This window comes from Canis lupus, chromosome 2, assembly GCF_048164855.1.
Source record: "Canis lupus baileyi chromosome 2, mCanLup2.hap1, whole genome shotgun sequence".
Classification (NCBI taxonomy): domain Eukaryota; kingdom Metazoa; phylum Chordata; class Mammalia; order Carnivora; family Canidae; genus Canis; species Canis lupus.
The window spans coordinates 3,178,370-3,184,153 of NC_132839.1; the positions used below are offsets into that span (position 1 = coordinate 3,178,370).

The 5,784-nt window shown below is 44.4% G+C and overlaps 1 long non-coding RNA gene across 2 annotated transcripts; it reads right to left on the reverse strand.

Annotated features, from left to right (window-relative positions):
- Positions 1–273: 273 nt before the first annotated feature.
- Positions 274–5,031, reverse strand: LOC140609753 (uncharacterized). Of its 2 annotated transcripts, none has more exons than XR_012011491.1 (5): positions 4,865–5,031; positions 4,661–4,744; positions 3,533–3,703; positions 2,671–2,793; positions 274–817 (listed from the first exon to the last, which is right to left on the reverse strand). It is a non-coding gene; the product is annotated as an uncharacterized lncRNA (long non-coding RNA). The 2 variants fall into 2 exon arrangements; XR_012011487.1 differs by lacking the exon at positions 274–817 and adding an exon at positions 1,730–1,904.
- Between the last annotated feature and the right edge of the window lie 753 nt (positions 5,032–5,784).

Sequence of the window (5,784 nt, forward strand, 5' to 3'; positions counted from 1 at the left end):
GCACACACGCACTCATACCATATGTGTGTATAGACATATGTATGTAGATAAATGTGTAAGTTTACTGTGGTCTCTAGGGGGAAATGTGCACACACATGCACGCACGCGCCATACATAGATACAGCCATACAGCCCTACGTAACATGCAAGTTTTTGTGAATTTTGTTGATATGAACGATGTGCCGCCCACGATCGGGAAATAATAATAAAACCTGACTCATTATTGTAAATTCCATATAGTCAGCTGACTCTCAAAAACTGCTTCCCTGATTTTTTGCGGCACTCCTCTACCCTTGGCCAGTCTACAGTTTCAGCTGACCGCGGTGTGGCGGTTGGGAGTCGCATCCCAGTGCAGTAACTGTACCTGATAAACGTGTTGCGATTGAATTTGATGTGTGACCTATTTTTCACACTATTGCTCACCCGTACACAAATTTGAATCATTAAACTCCAATCTCTTCTGGCTTCTGGACGACGGTGTTTGGGGGAAATGTAGTCTTTCATCGGCGGTGCAAACCACGTCTCTGCTGAATTGGGCAACGATGTTTAACACTGAGGGAATATTTCCTCAAGTTGAACGCGATCTACTACGTAGAGGTTGTAGGCTGGACAGGACTTCTAAATTCAACCGGAAGTACTGACGTTTTCTCAAGCCCAGGCGATCAACAAAACAAGACATCAACCCCTGATGTGCAGCATTTGCCTGCTGCTAAAGTGACATGTTCCCATCTGGGCTGATGTCGGGCCGGCAGCGCAGTCAGTGCATATGAATCCGGGGAGAGACGGGCCCACACCGCACAGACACACCAGATACAACCTGGGGGGGCGGGGGGGGGGGGAGGTGGCGGAGAAGCAGCAAAAAGTGGTGAGTTTTCAGTATCTAATTCTAAAATACTTCATTTTTAATTAGTAGGTTTTAAATATTTTTAAATAGTAGGTTTATAAAATTTATTTTTAAATAATGGCTGTGTTCAAGACCTGGCTTTCACAATGCCTGAAAACTTAGCAACTGGCTCTTGTGAACTGGAATTGATCCTAACGCAGCACGTGGAGGATGGGAGGGTGATGGGTGGGCTGGGGCAGGGGGAGCTGCAAGCGCGGAGCCTACGTGGGACAGTTGAGCGCGGTTTCCCACCGGGCCTGGCCTCGCCCCCCGAGTTTGGCCAGTGACCACTCGGCTTCCAGAACTGGCGAAGGACACGCTCCCCACCCTGGACCCGAGATCTGATCTCCCTCCCCGCATCTGCCAGCCCAGCCGGAAGGAGAAGACCCAGCAGACTCGGGCTACAGAGGCACAGGAAGCCCGCACCTGGGTCCTTAACGCTGCGGGGCCGAGTCCTGTCCCGCTGGGGCCTCCACCCACCAGGCCTCCATTCACCTGCCGACCCGAACAGGCCTGAGATGAGCAACGACAGCATTTTACTTTGGTAAATCGCTGCGATTTCAGGACTCCTCGGTCCGTCCCAACAATGAGTGCTTCTGGTTTTGTGTCACCTCAATTAATATAAAATCAACGCGGGTTTTCTTTTGTTTGACCGCTTTGCAGTAAGCGTCCTGGCTGTGTTCTGTGTCCAGCTCCATTGCTTCCCTGGCTAATCCCCAAGCCTCGGCTCCAACTTGGAGGCTACTGAAGATCCGGCCTAGAGAAATGGATCTCCGTGGATAGCATCCCGCCCCCCCGACTCCCCGGGCCCAGAGTGGGAATTACATTGAAAAACAAAATCCACCTGCACGCTGACTTTTTATTTTTTTTTTTAGGAGAAACAGTCTCCAAGTCTGGGGGCCTGAAATTCCTTAGGGTCTTCAGAGAGAGGTGGGGGGCGGGCCGGAATCTAAAATGCCTCAGGAAGGAAAGTGTGTCCTCCAACAATAACAAACCCAGCGTTCATCCTTGCACGGCGATACTAAAGGAAGTAGCAAATAAGACCAGGATAAAGACGTTATTTTTTAGCAAATCAGGCCTCCACGGAAACACCTCGACTGGTCTCCCAGGGGAGAGCCAGCCCCCATTGCCCACTGAACCAAGTTCAAATACTTCTCCGCCTTCCTTGCTCAGCACCTGCAAGTGGATGCTGCTCAGCCATCTGACCTTTGAGTTATGCGAGCGACATTATTCCTCTCTGCTTGGGGTATCCTTATTTCTTGTTTCTTTTTCTCCTTCCATGGGGAATGCTTCCCCATACCGTCAACAATACTATCTTTCGCAGTCTGGGGTCGCTTCCCTATTTTTTATCTTTTAGTGGGATCCTTTCAAATGCTTCCTGGCTTGAGTTCTTTCTGTGTTTGCTGACCCTCTGCCCCATGGAAAGATAGGCACGTCTCTCCCGAGCCTCCCCTTGTTAGCGATCCCAAACACACAAACACACAGATGTGTCACTCTTTTATCTTCACCTGTGGTGTTGAACCTTCCAGTCTCAAAACGTTTCCTGGGTTCCTTTGTTTTTTCTTTTTTTTTTTTTTTCCTTTTTTTTTTTTCCCCCAGAGCAAATAAGAGGTAGGGTATTCGAAAGTAATCTGAAATTGAAATTAGCTCAAAGATTATTTTGTGAGATTCAGATCCAAATTAACTGAGAGATAATGAAATATTTAAAGTGCTTCTTTCAAAAGATAAGCCTTTTATAAGATGCATCAGATGCTAAATAGACGCCCCACCTTAAATAAATTACTCACCAAAAATCACAATAATGTTATCTAGTCAGGTCCAGCAGAGAGAGTGTCTTCTCAAAACCTGCTCTGGGTTTCCTACGTTCAACATTTTTCTACCATCAGCGCTACACATCTGCGCTTCTTCGTCTGTGTTGTTTAGGTCCAATAAAATCAAAGGCCCATTATTCAATATCATAGAAAAATAAAGAGATTCTAATATATAAAACCAGCTGCTATTATTTTTTGGACCCTATTTTTCTATGGACTTAAGGGAAGAGGAACTATGACAACGATCTGTTGCGTATGCCCTCCATTATCCATTCATCATTTTTCTGGTAATTGTACCTCAGTTGCCCTCAGAGCCATCGCCCCCCCCTCCCCCTGTTAGCTCCTGTGCTCTGGAAAGGTTTGGCTGCAGACCCAAGAGTGGAGTGAGTGACCTACGTCACATCCAGAGTATGTCCCTAGGTGAGCGACTGGTACAGAGAAGGGCAAACAGCCTCCTCGGAGGTGGTGAGAAATACGGGGACCATTTCTGGAAGCTGTGCTTACTTCCATGTGGCTATTTCTCTCCCTCGGTCCCTCACTCAGGGTCCCCAGGGTCACCATCCCTCACATACGCTACGCAAACACCCTACGTTCAGGAGCATGGAGGAGCGAGGAAACCAGGATATCACATGCACCAGAGTCCATTTTCCTCAAAGCAGCCAAAGCTACCTTCCGAAGGCTAATTCAAGCCAATTCACCCCTGACTGAAAGCATTACCACGGCTTTCTGGGATGGCCTATAGGAACCCGCACGGCGTGATGCTGCCAACTCCTGGCCGCCTCTCCCTCGGAGCCTCCTCACGTACGGACGGGTCTGGCCACACCAGCCTTCTGCTTACCCTTAAAATATATCAAGATCATCTCCGGAGCAGCCCGGGGGGGCTCAGCAGTTTAGCGCCGCCTTTAACCCAGGTCGTGATCCTGGAGTCCTGGGATCAAGTCCGTGGTCGGGCTCCCTGCATGGAGCCTGCTGCTCCCTCTGCCTGTGTCTCTGCCTCCCTCCCCTGTCTCTAATAAATAAAATATTGAGAAAAAAATCATTTCTGTCTCAGGACATTTGCACCTGTTGCTTATTCTCTAATAAACAGTCTTTCTTAGGATATTTTCATGGCTCTTTCTTCATTTAGGCCTTAAAAAAATAATTCCTTCTAAAAACTTTGTGTCCTACTGTCTATCCCAAGTACTCACCCTCTCACCATGGTGAGAACTCCCTACCATCGTTCTTAACGGGGTCTGTACATGCCCAACTTTGTTTTACTACGACTCTCTTGTTCCCTCTGGACCACCGGTGGAGCCCACAGTGGAGAGTTTTTGTAGTATCTATGGAGGGAAGAGATGACTGGAAGGAGAATGGAATCCACGGGAAGGCAGAGAACTGACTCCAAGGAGAAAACAAATCCTGATGTTGTTTGATTCTTGCCTTACACAGAGCCCAAAGCCACCCTAGCCCTTCTCTTCTCGATTAATTATTTATTAAATCTTTCTTACGTCCATTTGAATTGGGTTTCCTGCCATCTGAGTTTAAGATATTGTAAATTCCATCTTACTACGGAAAAATGAGTAGGGACATTATTTAAAGGCAAAAATAAAATAAAATACCTAAAATAAATAAAACGAAATAAATAAAATAAAATAAATAAAATAATAAAAAAATAAAATAAATAAAATAAAAAAATAAAATAATAAAATAAAACAAAATAAAATAAAAAATAAAAAAATAAAAAATAAAATAAAATATAAACTAAACTAAACTAAAATAAAATAAAAATAGAAATAAAAAAAACAACCCAGCAGCATAAGAGGCTCCTTAAAGAAATCGTTTTAAGTGTATTTGAAGAAACAAACATACTGGAGCAAAAAATAGTAAAGCTAACAAAACTTGAAAATATTTAAGTTAATCAAAACTTTCCTTCATATTTTAACATAAATTACAAAGAACGATGTGCAGTGCCCTTCTCGGGAGGTACCTGCTTAAAAGGAGTGTCTCATCTACTTGAGGTGACTGAAGTGGCAGACGGAGGACGAAATGACCTCAAGGATTTTTTTTGACCCTGTGAAATAGGTAAATAGGTTTTTTTTTTTTTTTTTAAAGCATGGAAAATAGTTGTGTAAGTTGTCTATTAAAAAAGTGGCCATTTTCAAAGATAACAAAGATAACACAACGTGATTACCAAAAGAGATTAGACTAAGCGAGACCATGTGCTTCAAGAACAAAGCATTAAAAAAAAGAAAGAAAGAAAAGAAAAAGAGTTAGAAAGTGGCCTTCTCTTAGTCGGGAGGGGAAACTAATGCCACGTGGTTGTGACTGGTTGCAGATGCCTGTGGACCGTGGCTGGACGGCCTTGGCATCCACCAAGGTATGTTTTGAGAATCCTACTGTGTCATAAACGATATCAACATTCCGAACATCCGACACTTGGAACCAAATGTCCTTTAAAGGACATGCATCACGCCAATTTCAACCACCTACTTAATAATTATTACAGTAATAATAACTTGCCATTTTGGAGCAGCCTCTATGCGTTCGGTTCTGTTCTAAATACCAAACATGTAGCATGTCTTCTAATCCACTAATCCCATGAAATAGGTATTATTCATGGCTCCATTTTATAAACGAAGTCACTTACGTAGAAAGGGTATTTATTCTTTTGATAGACGAAATCTCAAAGTCTTGGGAAAGGAGAACCGAGATATGATGCCTACGTTACCCAGTACACCCAAGTGAACCATTTAAGAGCCAGCAAATTTTTTTTTGATTTAAAATTTTTTATTGGTGTTCAATTTGCCAACATACAGAATAACACCCAGTGCTCATCCCGTCGAGCGCCCCCCTCAGTGCCCGCCACCCAGTCACCCCCACCCCCCACCCTCTTCCCCTTCCATCACCCCTAGTTCGTTTCCCAGAGTTAGGAGTCTCTCATGTGCTGTCTCCCTTTCTGATATTTCCCACTCATTTTTTTCTCCTTTCCCCTTTATTCCCCTTCACTATTTTTTATATTCCCCAAATGAATGAGAATTTGATCCTCACCCCAATTTAGATCCGATCAGATCATCTGATCAGCTATTGTGAAGCTCTTCTTGGAGTCTAATG